Below are 14850 nucleotides of genomic sequence, written 5' to 3' on the forward strand. Positions count from 1 at the left end.
GCCGCCCGACGGAGCAGAGTCAGGTGCAGGCGGGGTGGGCGCAGGGCCGGGCGAGCGTGCAGCGTAGAGCGCATGGGCAGCCTGTTGACGTGCTGACTGCTCGGCGCGGTGCTCCTCCAGGAGAAGAAACGAGCGCGTCTGGAGGAATGTGGGCAGCGGCACGCGCGCGGTGATGTGCGGGGTGGCGTTGTGGTACTGGCGGTTGAGGCCGCGGAGGAGGTGGAAGACTTGGCGCGTCTCCGTGACGGGCTGTCCCAGATCGCGCAGTTGGTCGACGTAGAGCTTGAGCTTGGTGCAGTATTGCATGATGGTGAGGTCGCCCTGCACAACCGCGTGGTACTCGGCATCGATGTAGACCGCACGAGACAGCTGGTTTGCCCGGAAGATGTCGTCGACGGCCGTCCAGACGGAGAGCGCGGTGTCTTCTTGTTCCATCATAGCATCAAGCAGCTCGGGGGAGATCGTCACGTACAACCAGTGGACGACGGCATGGTCGGCCATCACCCACTCTGGGTCAGTGGAGTACTCAGCGGCGGCGGCGTCGACGTGGTCGCGCAGGCCGAACATGCCGAGAACTGCATCGAAGTGGCGGCGCCACTGAGCATAGTTCCCGGCGGTGAGGTCGAGGACGACGAGGACGTGGCGGCGGATGTCCACGGTCTGGAGAACCGAGGAGGCAAGGGCAGTCGGAGCGGGCGCCGCAACCGGCGCCACTGGAGCGATGCGGAGGGGCGTCGGCGTGGCTGCGGCTGGAGGAGAAGCGGCAGGGGGCTGCGGCTGCAGAGGAGCGCCGGCGTCGCCGTCGCCATCAGCGAGGGAGGAGGGTGGGGTCTAAACTGGGTTGGTTTCCATGGCAGCAGCGGAAGGGTTGGCGGAGCTCTGCCCAAAGGGATTGTGCAGGTCCTGCTCAGGTACCATGTTGACGAGGAATAGGACTCAACTCACCCGCTTCCATTCATCTAACGCTGCATATATACAGTTTACAAGAGCAGTTCAGAGAGAACGTGTGAGAGCCACCAGCTCCACTAACCCACGATGCAAAGCACGTCTCAGAGAGAGAGAGAGAGAGAGATCACGCGGCGCATACATACACACACCAGTACATATTCTGCTAACAATATGAACCATGCAAATGTACACCATAGTTCTTATTAGTATTTTTTCTACCTTGCAGCTCACTCGGTTCAAAACAGTGACGACCTCCTCTTGGTGATATTTCGAATATTGATTAACATTCCTGAAGAAATCTGTGTACAATAACTGAGCTCGTTGTTGTGATCTACCATCGTCAAAGACCTTGATATTTGATATTTATCGCCTGCTGGTGCCGTGGGTGTTGGCAAGGACATTTCCGTAGCCCTCAATGCCGCCTCCCTTCTCAGTACCGGGATCTCCCCGCAGCCCCCTTCTTGAAGCGTTGATTCTGCCCCTGCCCATATAGGTTCCTGCTACACAATAATATACGTCTCTCATGCAATCTGAATGCTATACATACAACACTAACATGCTAAAGTCATATACCCCACAAGAACTAAAAGCTGCCGTTTCATTCAGGTTCTACATTAGCAATCTACAGTGTAGTAACATCTTTGAATCATTATTTATATATGAAATCTATCATATTATTTATTCAAATTGTTATCTTATTTGATATGTCAGATATGTGGATGTTGCTCTGAAAATTCACGACAAATTCACCTGAAGTGCAAAGACATCACTTTGTCCCGAGAGTTTTTTGGCCACAAGAAAATTCAGACGTACAGCGCATATGAACTATGAACTTTGCCAAAGAAAAAATCTTCAGTTTGTTCACATAATCAAGACCTTAGAATTCATGTTCCTTCTAGATTTTATTCATCTTGGTCGTGTTGCCCATGTTCGATTCTGAATTTCTGACAACAATATATCGTTCTCCACCCATCTTCTTGATCAGACGAGGAAAATACTAGTCTCTTCATGTGGGGATCCTCTGATTAGCTTACACTAGCACATATGCCCGTGCGTTGCAACGGAAGCATCGTTGGACGGAGCCATGGCAAAGACGCTCTACGCATTAATCATGGAACGAGCTTTAACACCGATAGTAATGTAACTTCTACAAAATATTAAATCCACACTTAGTTAGCTTTATAGCTTCACACATACTTTTCGCAGCAACACCAATTGACCTCACAAAGAAATGCATCCAACTTTACATCAAAGATGGTCATCCATTAGGCATTCATGTGAGAGGAAGCCGCATACCGCCTGACCCCCGCGTCGCCCGCATCGGGCGACACGGGGGAACCCTAGCCGCCAGCGCCCGGAGCCCCCCATCCATTTGCTCCCGCGCCGCCGCCGCCGGAGGGCTGGCCGGCGAAGCCGCGCCGAGCCCTGGGATGGTGGCGGCGGGGCTGTTCTTCACCGACGAGCTGCTTCTCTGAGCTCTCCCCATCCTCCATGTCCTCACCGCCCGCCCCCGCGTCCCCGCCGCCGGAGGCTGGCAGGCACGGCCGCGCCGTGTCCTGGCTCTCCTCCGACGTGCCTCCCCTTGTTGCGGCGTCCCCCGCCCCTCACCCACCCCCAAGCTATGGGTGCTCTGGCGGCGCTGGTTGCCGGGCGGCGGCTGCCTCCCGCAGCACGCCGGCCGGGTGCGTGGCTGGTGTGAGCTCCCTCACGCGCCCCCTCCACCCTGCAGGTGTGGCTTCGGCCCGGCGGCCATGGACGCGTCCCCAACCCCCTCCATGGCTGGCCGGTGCGGCTCCAGATCCGGTATTCCGCGTGCGCTGCGTCCCTTCCGGCTCCTCCGGCTCGCCGGCATATCTGATGCTCTGCTCCAACCCCTACAAGTGACTCGGTTGACCAGCATCCACCCCGGTGCGGCTCTGAATCTGGCTTGCTACTGGAGCTGCGCCCCCTTTCCGACTCCTTGGCTTGTCGGCATCATTGTGGCACCGGTCCGAACGGCCTTGATCTGCTCTCCTCTCCAGATCCTGGTTCATTCGGGTCTTTGGTCACCTCCGCTTCGCCTACGCGCATCTATTTCGGCCCAGACCCAACCTCACCCCGTCTTCCACTTGTCCCGTAGCTCTCACGTCCGGCGACATCCGGTGCCTTCTTTGGCAGCGGGCGTAGCTCACTTTCCTGTGGTGGCGGTTCCAACCAACAACTTGGCTTCATCTTCTTCGATCTTGCTCCGACGGCTTGGGATTGCTCAGATCTGGCCAGGCGAAATCCGTGCTCGACCTTTCGATGCTGGCAGCGGCGACAGCATCTGCTTTATTGGGAGCTGTCATCTGCTTCATTCAGATCATCTGGCCTGCGAGGGCTGCGTATGATCTCGAACAAAGCATCTTCTCCCTCTCTGCCGGTATTGTCCGCCATGGCTTTTATTTAACTAATTCAGAAGAAATATAAAACAATTTAGTATTCAAATTACAATGCATGGATGCAATCAATAAGGAAAAACTGAATCATAGTACATAATATGCATCGTCTCGGATAATATATAATCTCGAATACATCGTCTCGAATAATATATAATCTTGAATACATCGTCTCTAATAATATATATAATCTCGAATACATCGTCTCAAATATTATATATTGAATACATCACTAGCTAGGTAGCTAATAAAGATCGAATACTACAGACAAATCTAGGTCACTCGCGGTTCCTAAGGCACGGGCAGTGGACACCCAAAGAGAAGGAACCATCACAGGATCATATCTCCGATCATCTGCCCAAACAACCCGCCAGGTATTGGAGAACCTGATGTCCGTAGCAGCCATGTAGCGACGGATGTGCTCGTCCTCCTCCCTGACACGGCGACGCACCACCTCCGGTGGGGCCGGCTCCCTCTACACCGAATGTGGCCCACACGAACGCCACCAAAGGAGATCAGGGTCGACGACGGGACCCGGGGCCGGGTTCCTCACCAAGCGGCGTGCCCCTGAAGGTAGCACCTCCCAGTGCCAGCCCGGCGGAGCCCAGTTCCGGACATGGGTCCTCTGAAGCAGGACGTCGTCGCGAACGGGTCGACGGCGAGGATGCGGGTCGGGCATCGTCGAGAAAAAATGCTATACGCCGCAAAAGTAACTTTTTTTAAATGATTGGATTGTGACTTATATGCAAATTCTAAATTTCTAACTAAAATTATAAGAAACTAAAAGCTAACATTTCTATAGCAATTTGAAATTAATCTAATTCATCTAGCTAAAACTAACATTTCTAAAATTTCTAACATTTCTATAACATTTATAACATTTCTATATACTATTTGACATTAATCTAATCTAATTAATTAATTCATCTAAAAGATTTGTATAAAAAACAGAAAAAACTAAAAACAGAATCGTGTGTCTGTGTGTGTGCGTGCGCGCGCGCGTGTGTGTGTGCATGTGTGTGTGTGCGCGCGCGTGGGTGCACCTACGGCGCCGGTGGCGCGGCGACTTCGATTGGAGGGGGGAGAGGGGCCGGGGAGAGGGGCTCACAGCTGTAGCGACCCGACCCGAATGGATCAAGTCTCTGTGCTCCGGTGTCATCCCTGGATCAGTAATGCTGACACCACACAGTACTTCGAAGGATTTATAGCAGAGTGGCAATCACACACTTATTACATCGATGTCTCAAAAGAAAACTTGCTACAATAAATATGGCTTAAGGCCATCTAATAATGATAACAGCGGAAGGCTTGGAAGATAAATGGGTCCATCAACTCCAACGGCATCACTGAGTATAGAACCACGACCTAAAAGCACCTTACTCGTCGTCTGAAAAGTCTGCAACATGAAAGTTGCAGCCCGAAAACGGGTCAGCACATGGAATATGCTGGCAAGGTAACACATAGAGAGTAATGGAATGAAACAGCTATACTATATGCATATTTGGCTGGTGTAAAGCTCTATGGTTACTATTTTTGCGTAAAGCCAATTTTTCCCTACTTCAAAGAAATAAATTTAATTACTATCATGGTGGTTGTTAAACATTGAGAATGGTTAACAGCATCCTTAATCCCAATTAAGTGAACAATTAAAACCCAACAACATTAATTTGAAGTAACATGATGAGATTCACACAATATTCAAGTACTAGATACTCAAGTTGTCCATAACCGGGGACACAGCTAATCATGATTAGTTTGTTACACTCTGCAGAGGTTTGCGCACTTTTCCCCACAAGACTCGATCGCCTCCGTTTGTTTTCTCGCACTACATGGTGTTTGAGAAGACGGATGACCGAGACATAGTCTTTCAGAAGCACTAGCACCTTACGATCGGGTAGACCGTACCACCTAATCCCCTACATCTGTTAGTCTACCACTGTAAGAGTTCGCACGACTTAGTCAACTATGCCAGAGCCCATAATGGCTTGTGGCTGCACACGGAAGTTACTAGCATGAATGATCTTATGATCCCTTTGAGCCTGGGTGGCGGTCCAAAATCAAACAGGCAAGTCCTGATAGAAACCAGGTGCCTCAATCCACCCAGATGTGTGTTTAAGTAGCCACCTTAGATAAACCATTAATTAACAATACTCACATCTGTCATGGATATCACTCACCCAATCCACGTCTACTAGCATAGCATGGCATAATAAGCAAACGTAGAAGTAACTCCCAAAGGTTTCATAATAACACAGGTAATAGGTACTACCTCATCTACTTCCCATCCCACAATTTAATTAGATCCTAATCATGCAATGTGTGAGGATTGATCTAATGCAATAAAAGTGGGAGACTGTTGGAAATATGCCCTAGAGGCAATAATAAAAGTATTATTATTATATTTCCTTGTTCATGATAATTGTCTTTTATTCATGCTATAACTGTATTATCCGGAAATCGTAATACACGTGTGAATACATAGACCACAATATGTCCCTAGTGAGCCTCTAGTTGACTAGCTCGTTGTGATCAACAGATAGTCATGGTTTCCTGGCTATGGACATTGGATGTCGTTGATAACGGGATCACATCATTAGGAGAATGATGTGATGGACAAGACCCAATCCTAAGACTAGCACAAAGATCGTGTAGTTCGTTTGCTAGAGCTTTGCCAATGTCAAGTATCTCTTCCTTTTGACCATGAGATCGTGTAACTCCTGGATACCGTAGGAGTGCCTTGGGTGTATCAAACGTCACAACGTAACTGGGTGACTATAAAGGTGCACTACAGGTATCTCCGAAAGTATCTATTGTTTTATGCGGATCAAGACTGGGATTTGTCACTCCGTGTAAACGGAGAGGTATCTCTGGGCCCACTCGGTAGGACATCATCATATGCGCAATGTGACCAAGGAGTTGATCACGGGATGATGTGTTACGGAACGAGTAAAGTGACTTGCCGGTGACGAGATTGAACAAGGTATTGGATACCGACGATCGAATCTCGGGCAAGTAAAATACCGCTAGACAAAGGGAATTGAATACGGGATTGATTAAGTCCTTGACATCGTGGTTCATCCGATGAGATCATTGTGGAACATGTGGGAGCCATCATGGGTATCCAGATCCCGCTGTTGGTTATTGACCGGAGAACGTCTCGGTCATGTCTGCATGTCTCCCGAACCCGTAGGGTCTACACACTTAAGGTTCGGTGACGCTAGGGTTATAAAGGAAGTTTGTATGTGGTTACCGAATGTTGTTCGGAGTCCCGGATGAGATCCCGGACGTCACGAGGAGTTCCGGAATGGTCCGGAGATAAAGATTTATATATAGGAAGTCCTGTTTCGGCCATCGGGACAAGTTTCGGGGTCATCGGTATTGTACCGGGACCACCGGAAGGGTCCCGGGGGCCCACCGGGTGGGGCCACCTGCCCCGGGGGGCCACATGGGCTGTAGGGGGTGCGCCTTGGCCTACATGGGCCAAGGGCACCAGCCCCTAGAGGCCCATGCGCCAAGATAAAGGAAAAAGGGAAGAGTCCTAAAGGGGGAAGGCACCTCCGAGGTGCCTTGGGGAGGATGGACTCCTCCCCATCCTTAGCCGCACCCCTTCCTTGGAGGAGGGGGCAAGGCTGCGCCTCCCCCCTCTCCCTTGGCCCTATATATAGTGGGGAAAAGGAGGAGCAATCATACCCAAGGCCTTTGGTTGCCTCCCTCTCCCTCCCGTGACACATCTCCTCTCCCGTAGGTGCTTAGCGAAGCCCTGCAGGATTGCCACGCTCCTCCACCACCACCATGCCGTTGTGCTGCTATTGGATGGAGTCTTCCTCAACCTCTCCCTCTCTCCTTGCTGGATCAAGGCGTGGGAGACGTCACCGGGCTGTACGTGTGTTGAACGCGGAGGTGCCGTCCGTTCGGCACTTGATCATCGGTGATCTGAATCACGACGAGTACGACTCCATCAACCCCGTTCACTTGAACGCTTCCGCTTAGCGATCTACAAGGGTATGTAGATGCAAACTCTCCTCTCTTTCTACTCGTTGCTGGTCTCTCCATAGATAGATCTTGGTGATTCGTAGGAAAATTTTGAATTTCTGCTACGTTCCCCAACAGTGGCATCATGAGCTAGGTCTATTGCGTAGATTCTTTGCACGAGTAGAACACAAAGTAGTTGTGGGCGTTGATGTTGTTCAATATGCTTACCGTTACTAGTCCAATCTTGTTTCGACGGTATTGTGGGATGAAGCGGCCCGGACCGACCTTACACGTACTCTTACGTGAGACAGGTTCCACCGATTGACATGCACTTGGTGCATAAGGTGGCTAGCGGGTGCCAGTCTCTCCCACTTTAGTCGGAACGGATTCGATGAAAAGGGTCCTTATGAAGGGTAAATAGCAATTGGCATATCACGTTGTGGTATTGCGTAGGTAAGAAACGTTCTTGCTAGAAACCCATAGCAGCCACGTAAAACATGCAAACAACAATTAGAGGACGTCTAACTTGTTTTTGCAGGGTATGCTATGTGATGTGATATGGCCAAAAGGATGTGATGAATGATATATGTGATGTATGAGATTGATCATGTTCTTGTAATAGGATTCACGACTTGCATGTCGATGAGTATGACAACCGGCAGGAGCCATGGGAGTTGTCTTTATTTTTTGTATGACCTGCGTGTCATTGAAGAACGCCATGTAAACTACTTTACTTTATTGCTAAACGCGTTAGTCATAGAAGTAGAAGTAGTCATTGGCGTGACAACTTCATGAAGACACGATGATGGAGATCATGGTGTCATGTCGGTGACAAGATGATCATGGAGCCCCGAAGATGAAGATCAAAGGAGCTATATGATATTGGCCATATCATGTCACTACTCTATTTGATTGCATGTGATGTTTATCATGTTTATGCATCTTGTTTACTTAGGACGACGGTAGTAAATAAGATGATCCCTTACAAAATTTCAAGAAGTGTTCTCCCCTAACTGTGCACCGTTGCTACAGTTCGTCGCTTCTAAGCACCACGTGATGATCGGGTGTGATGGATTCTTACGTTCACATACAACGGGTGTAAGACAGTTTTACACAGCGAAAACACTTAGGGTTAACTTGACGAGCCTAGCATGTGCAGACATGGCCTCGGAACACGGAGACCGAAAGGTCGAGCATGAGTCGTATAGTAGATACGATCAACATGAAGATGTTCACCGACGTTAACTAGTCCGTCTCACGTGATGATCGGACACGGCCTAGTTGACTCGGATCATGTGATCACTTAGATGACCAGAGGGATGTCTATCTGAGTGGGAGTTCATGAGATGAACTTAATTATCTTGAACATAGTCAAAAGACCTTTTGCAAATTATGTCGTAGCTCGCGCTTTAGTTCTACTGTTTTAGATATGTTCCTAGAGAAAATATAGTTGAAAGTTGAAAGTAGCAATTATGCAATCAGTAGAAAGCTTATGTCCTTAATGCATTGCTCAGTGTGCTGAACCCCAAACGTCGTTTGTGGATGTTGCGAACATCGGACATACACGTTTTGATAACTACGTGATAGTTCAGTTAAACGGTTTAGAGTTGAGGCACTAAAGACGTTTTCGAAACGTCACGGAACATATGAGATGTTTCGAGGGCTGAAATTGGGATTTCAGGCTCGTGCCCACGTCAAGAGGTATGAGACCTCCGACGATTTACTTAACCTGCAAACTAAGGGAGAAAAGCTCAATCGTTGAGCTTGTGCTCAGATTGTATGAGTACAACAATCACTTGAATCAAGTGGGAGTTGATCTTCCAGATGAAATAGTGATAGTTTCTCCGAAGTCATTACTACCAAGCTGCTAGAGCTTCGTGATGAACTATAATATATCAGGGACATATATGATGATCCTTGAGATATTCGCGATGTTTGACATTGCGAAAGTAGAAATCAAGAAGGAGCATCAATTGTTGATGGTTGATGAAACCACTAGTTTCAAGAAGGGCAAGGGAAACAAAGGGATACTTCATGAAACGGCAATTCAGCTGCTGCTCTAGTGAAGAAACCCAAGGTTGAACCCAAACCCGAGACTAAGTGCTTCTGTAATAAGGGGAACAACCACTGGGGCAGCATTACCCTAGATACTTGGTAGATGAGAAGGTTGGCAAGGTCGATAGAAGTATATTGGATATACATTATGTTAATGTGTACTTTACTAGTACTCCTAGTAGCACCAGGGTATTAGATACCGGTTCGGTTGCTAAGTGTTAGTAACTCGAAATAAAAGGCTACGGAATAAACGGAGACTACCTAAAGGTGAGCTGACGATATGTGTTGGAAGTGTTTCCAATGTTGATATGATCAAGCATCGCACGCTCCCTCTACCATCGAGATTTGGTGTTTGCGTTGAGCATAGACATGATTGGATTATGTCTATCGCAATACGGTTATTCATTTAAAGAGAATAATGGTTACTCTATTTATTTGAATAATGCCTTCAATGGTCTTGCACCTATAGGAATGGTTTATTGAATCTCGATCGTAGTGATACACATTTTCATGCCAAAAGATATAAGATAGTAATGATAGTACCACTTACTTGTGGCACTGCTGTGTAAGTCATATTGGTATAAAACGCATGAAGAAGCTCCATGTTGATGGATCTTTGGACTCACTCGTTTTTGAAAAGTTTGAGACATGCGAACCATGTCTATTGGTATATATGCATGAAGAAACTCCATGCAAATGGACCGTTTGAACTCACTTGATTTTGAATCACTTGAGATATGCAAATCATACCACATGGGCAAGATGACTGAAAAGCCTCGGTTTCAGTAAGATGGAACAAGATAGCAACTTGTTGGAAGTAACACATTTTGATGTGTGCAGTCCAATAAGTGCTGAGGCATGCAGTGAATATCGTTATGTTCTTACTTCACAGATGATTCGAGTAGATGTTGAGAATATTTACTTGATGAAACACAAGTCTGAATTGTTGAATGGTTCAAGTAATTTCAGAGTGAAGTAGAAGATCATTGTGACAAGAGGATAAAATGTCTATGATATGATCATAGAGATGAATATCTGAGTTACGAGTTTTGGCACACAATTAAGACATTGTGGAAATTGTTTCACAATTAATACCGCCTGGAACACCATAGTGTGATGGTGTGTCCGAACATCATAGTTGCACCCTATTGGATATGATGCATACCATGATGTCTCTTATCGAATTACCACTATCGTTCATGGGTTAGGCATTAGAGACAACCACATTCACTTTAAATAGGGCACCACGTAATTCCGATGAGATGACACCGTATGAATTATGGTTTAGAGAAACCTAAGTTGTCGTTTCTTAAAGGTTTGGGGCTGCGACGCTTATGTGAAAAAGTTTCAGGATTAAGCTCGAACCCAAAGCGGATAAAATACATCTTCATAGGACACCCAAAACAGTTGGGTATGCCTCCTAATTCAGATCCGAAAGCAATATGGATTGTTTCTAGAATCGGGTCCTTTCTCGAGGAAAAGTTTCTCTCGCAAGAATTGAGTGGGAGGATGGTGGAGACTTGATGAGGTTATTGAACCGTCTCTTCAACTAGTGTGTGGCAGGGCACAGGAAGTTGTTCCTGTGGCACCTACACCAATTGAAGTGGAAGCTTGTGATAGTGATCATGAAGCTTCGGATCAAGTCACTACCGAACCTCGTAGGACGACAAGGACACGTACTACTTCAGAGTGGTAAGGTGATCCTGTCTTGAAGGTCATGTTGCTAGACAACAATGAACCTACGAGCTATGGAGAAGCGATGGTGGGCCCGAATTCCGACAAATGGTTAGAAGCCATGAAATCTGAGATAGTATCCATATATCAGAACAAAGCATGGACTTTGATGGACTTGCCCGATGATCGGCAATCCATTGAGATAAATGGATCTTTTAAGAAGAAGACGGGCGTGGATGGTAATGTCACCATCTATGAAGCTCGACTTGTGGCGAAGTGTTTTCCGACAAGTTCAAGGAGTTGACTACGATGAGATTTTCTCACTCGTAGCGATGCTTAAAGTCCATCGGAATCATATTAGCATTATCTGCATTTATGAAATCTGGCAGATGGATGTCAAGACAAGTTTCCTTACTAGTTTTCGTAAGGAAAGGTTGTATGCAATACAATCAGAAAAGGTTTTGTCGATCCTAAGGATGCTAAAAGGTATGCTAGCTCCAGCAATCCTTCTAAGGACTGGAGTGAGCATCTCGGAGTTGGAATGTATGCTTTGATGACGATCAAAGATTTTGGATTTATACAAAGTTTATGAGAAACTTGTATTTCCAAAGAAGTGAGTGGGAGCACTATAGAATTTCTGATGAGTATATGTTGATCAGAAATGATGTAGAATTTCTAGAAAGCATATAGGGTTATTTGAAAAGTGTTTTTCAATGGAAAGCCTGGATTAAGCTACTTGAACATTGAGCATCAAGATCTATAAGGATAGATCAAAATGCTTAATAATACTTTCAAATGAGCACATACCTTGACATGATCTTGAAGGTGTTCAAGATGGATCAGTCAAAGAAGAAGTTCTTGCCTGAATTGTAAGGTACGAAGTTAAGACTTAAAGCTCGACCTCGGCAAAATAGAGAGAAAGGACGAAGGTCGTCCCCTATGCTTAAGACATAGGCTCTACAGTATGCCATGCTGAGTACCGCACCTGAAGTGTGCCTTTCCGTGAGTCAGTCAAGGGGTACAAGAGTGATCCATGAATGGATCACAGACAGCGGTCAAAGTTATCCTTGGTAACTAGTGGACTAAGGAATTTTTCTCGATTATGGAGGTGGTAAAAGAGTTCGTCGTAAAGGCTACGACGATGCAAGCTTGACACCTATCCGGATAGCTCTGAGAAGAGAGACCGGATACATATAATGGAGCAATAATTTAGAATAGCTCCAAGTAGAACAGTTGTTTGTAATAGCTCCAAATAGAGCGTGGTAGCTGCATCTAGGAGATGACATGGAGATTTGTAAAGCACACACGGATCTGAAAGGTTCAGACCCGTTGACTAAAACCTCTCTCACAAGCAACATGATCAAACATAAAACTCATTGAGTGTTAAACACATAGTGATGTGAACTAGACTACTGACTCTAGTAAACTCTTGGGTATTAGTCACATGGCGATGTGACCTGTGAGTGTTAATCACATGGCGATGTGAACTAGATTATTGACTCTAGTGCAAGTGGGAGACTGTTGGAAATATGCCCTAGAGGCAATAATAAAAGTATTATTATTATATTTCCTTGTTCATGATAATTGTCTTTTATTCATGCTATAACTGTATTATCCGGAAATCGTAATACACGTGTGAATACATATACCACAATATGTCCCTAGTGAGCCTCTAGTTGACTAGCTCGTTGTGATCAACAGATAGTCATGGTTTCCTGGCTATGGACATTGGATGTCGTTGATAACGGGATCACATCATTAGGAGAATGATGTGATGGACAAGACCCAATCCTAAGACTAGCACAAAGATCGTGTAGTTCGTTTGCTAGAGCTTTGCCAATGTCAAGTATCTCTTCCTTTTGACCATGAGATCGTGTAACTCCTGGATACCGTAGGAGTGCCTTGGGTGTATCAAACGTCACAACGTAACTGGGTGACTATAAAGGTGCACTACAGGTATCTCCGAAAGTATCTATTGTTTTATGCGGATCAAGACTGGGATTTGTCACTCCGTGTAAACGGAGAGGTATCTCTGGGCCCACTCGGTAGGACATCATCATATGCGCAATGTGACCAAGGAGTTGATCACGGGATGATGTGTTACGGAACGAGTAAAGTGACTTGCCGGTAACGAGATTGAACAAGGTATCGGTATACCGACGATCGAATCTCGGGCAAGTAAAATACCGATAGACAAAGGGAATTGAATACGGGATCGATTGAGTCCTTGACATCGTGGTTCATCCGATGAGATCATCGTGGAACATGTGGGAGCCAACATGGGTATCCAGATCCCGCTGTTGGTTATTGACTGGAGAACGTCTCGGTCATGTCTGCATGTCTCCCGAACCCGTAGGGTCTACACACTTAAGGTTCGATGACGCTAGGGTTATAAAGGAAGCTTGTATGTGGTTACCGAATGTTGTTCGGAGTCCCGGATGAGATCCCGGACGTCACGAGGAGTTCCGGAATGGTCCGGAGGTAAAGATTTATATATAGGAAGTCCTGTTTCGGCCATCGGGACAAGTTTCGGGGTCATCGGTATTGTATCGGGACCACCGGAAGGGTCCCGGGGGCCCACCGGGTGGGGCCACCTGCCCCGGGGGGCCACATGGGCTGTAGGGGGTGCGCCTTGGCCTACATGGGCCAAGGGCACCAGCCCCTAGAGGCCCATGCGCCAAGATAAAGGAAAAAGGGAAGAGTCCTAAAGGGGGAAGGCACCTCCGAGGTGCCTTGGGGAGGATGGACTCCTCCCCATCCTTAGCCGCACCCCTTCCTTGGAGGAGGGGGCAAGGCTGCGCCTCCCCCCTCTCCCTTGGCCCTATATATAGTGGGGAAAAGGAGGAGCAATCATACCCAAGGCCTTTGGTTGCCTCCCTCTCCCTCCCGTGACACATCTCCTCTCCCGTAGGTGCTTAGCGAAGCCCTGCAGGATTGCCACGCTCCTCCACCACCACCATGCCGTTGTGCTGCTGTTGGATGGAGTCTTCCTCAACCTCTCCCTCTCTCCTTGCTGGATCAAGGCGTGGGAGACGTCACCGGGCTGTACGTGTGTTGAACGCGGAGGTGCCGTCCGTTCGGCACTTGATCATCGGTGATCTGAATCACGACGAGTACGACTCCATCAACCCCGTTCACTTGAACGCTTCCGCTTAGCGATCTACAAGGGTATGTAGATGCAAACTCTCCTCTCTTTCTACTCGTTGTTGGTCTCTCCATAGATAGATCTTGGTGATTCGTAGGAAAATTTTGAATTTCTGCTACGTTCCCCAACAAAAACTAGGTCAAATTTTACCGTAGCAAAAACTTGTTTAAGTTGATTAGTCAGAACGGCGGTTTCGAGACAAAACTTCAGGTGCTTGAATCACCTGATTCCGATAAATGAGCGAGGGGAAAACTAGAACGAAGATCGGATCTGAGATCGCGATCGGAAAGAAGCGCGGAATAAATCCGACAAAAAGAAAAGACGAACGGTTAAACGAACGGACGTTCGTTAACCGGGGATAATCGGTGATCACGTTCGTTGAGATGAACGGTCCGAAGAAAAGAACGAAAACCGATCTAGGGTTTTCGGAGAAAAAGACCTAAAAGAAAACGGAAAACCGATCTAGGGTTCGGAAGAAAACCGAAACAAAAACCGGAAAGAAAACAAAAAAGAACCGGAAGAAAACGGAACGGTTTTTCTGGAAAAAAACCAAACCGGGGAAGAAAAAGAGAGGCGCGCGGGGCTAGGGATACCTCCGGCGAGGGCTCCGGCGGCAGCGGGCTAGGGCGGCGGCGGCGG

Source organism: Triticum dicoccoides, chromosome 2A (genome assembly GCF_002162155.2).
Source record: "Triticum dicoccoides isolate Atlit2015 ecotype Zavitan chromosome 2A, WEW_v2.0, whole genome shotgun sequence".
Taxonomy (NCBI): Eukaryota; Viridiplantae; Streptophyta; class Magnoliopsida; order Poales; family Poaceae; genus Triticum; species Triticum dicoccoides.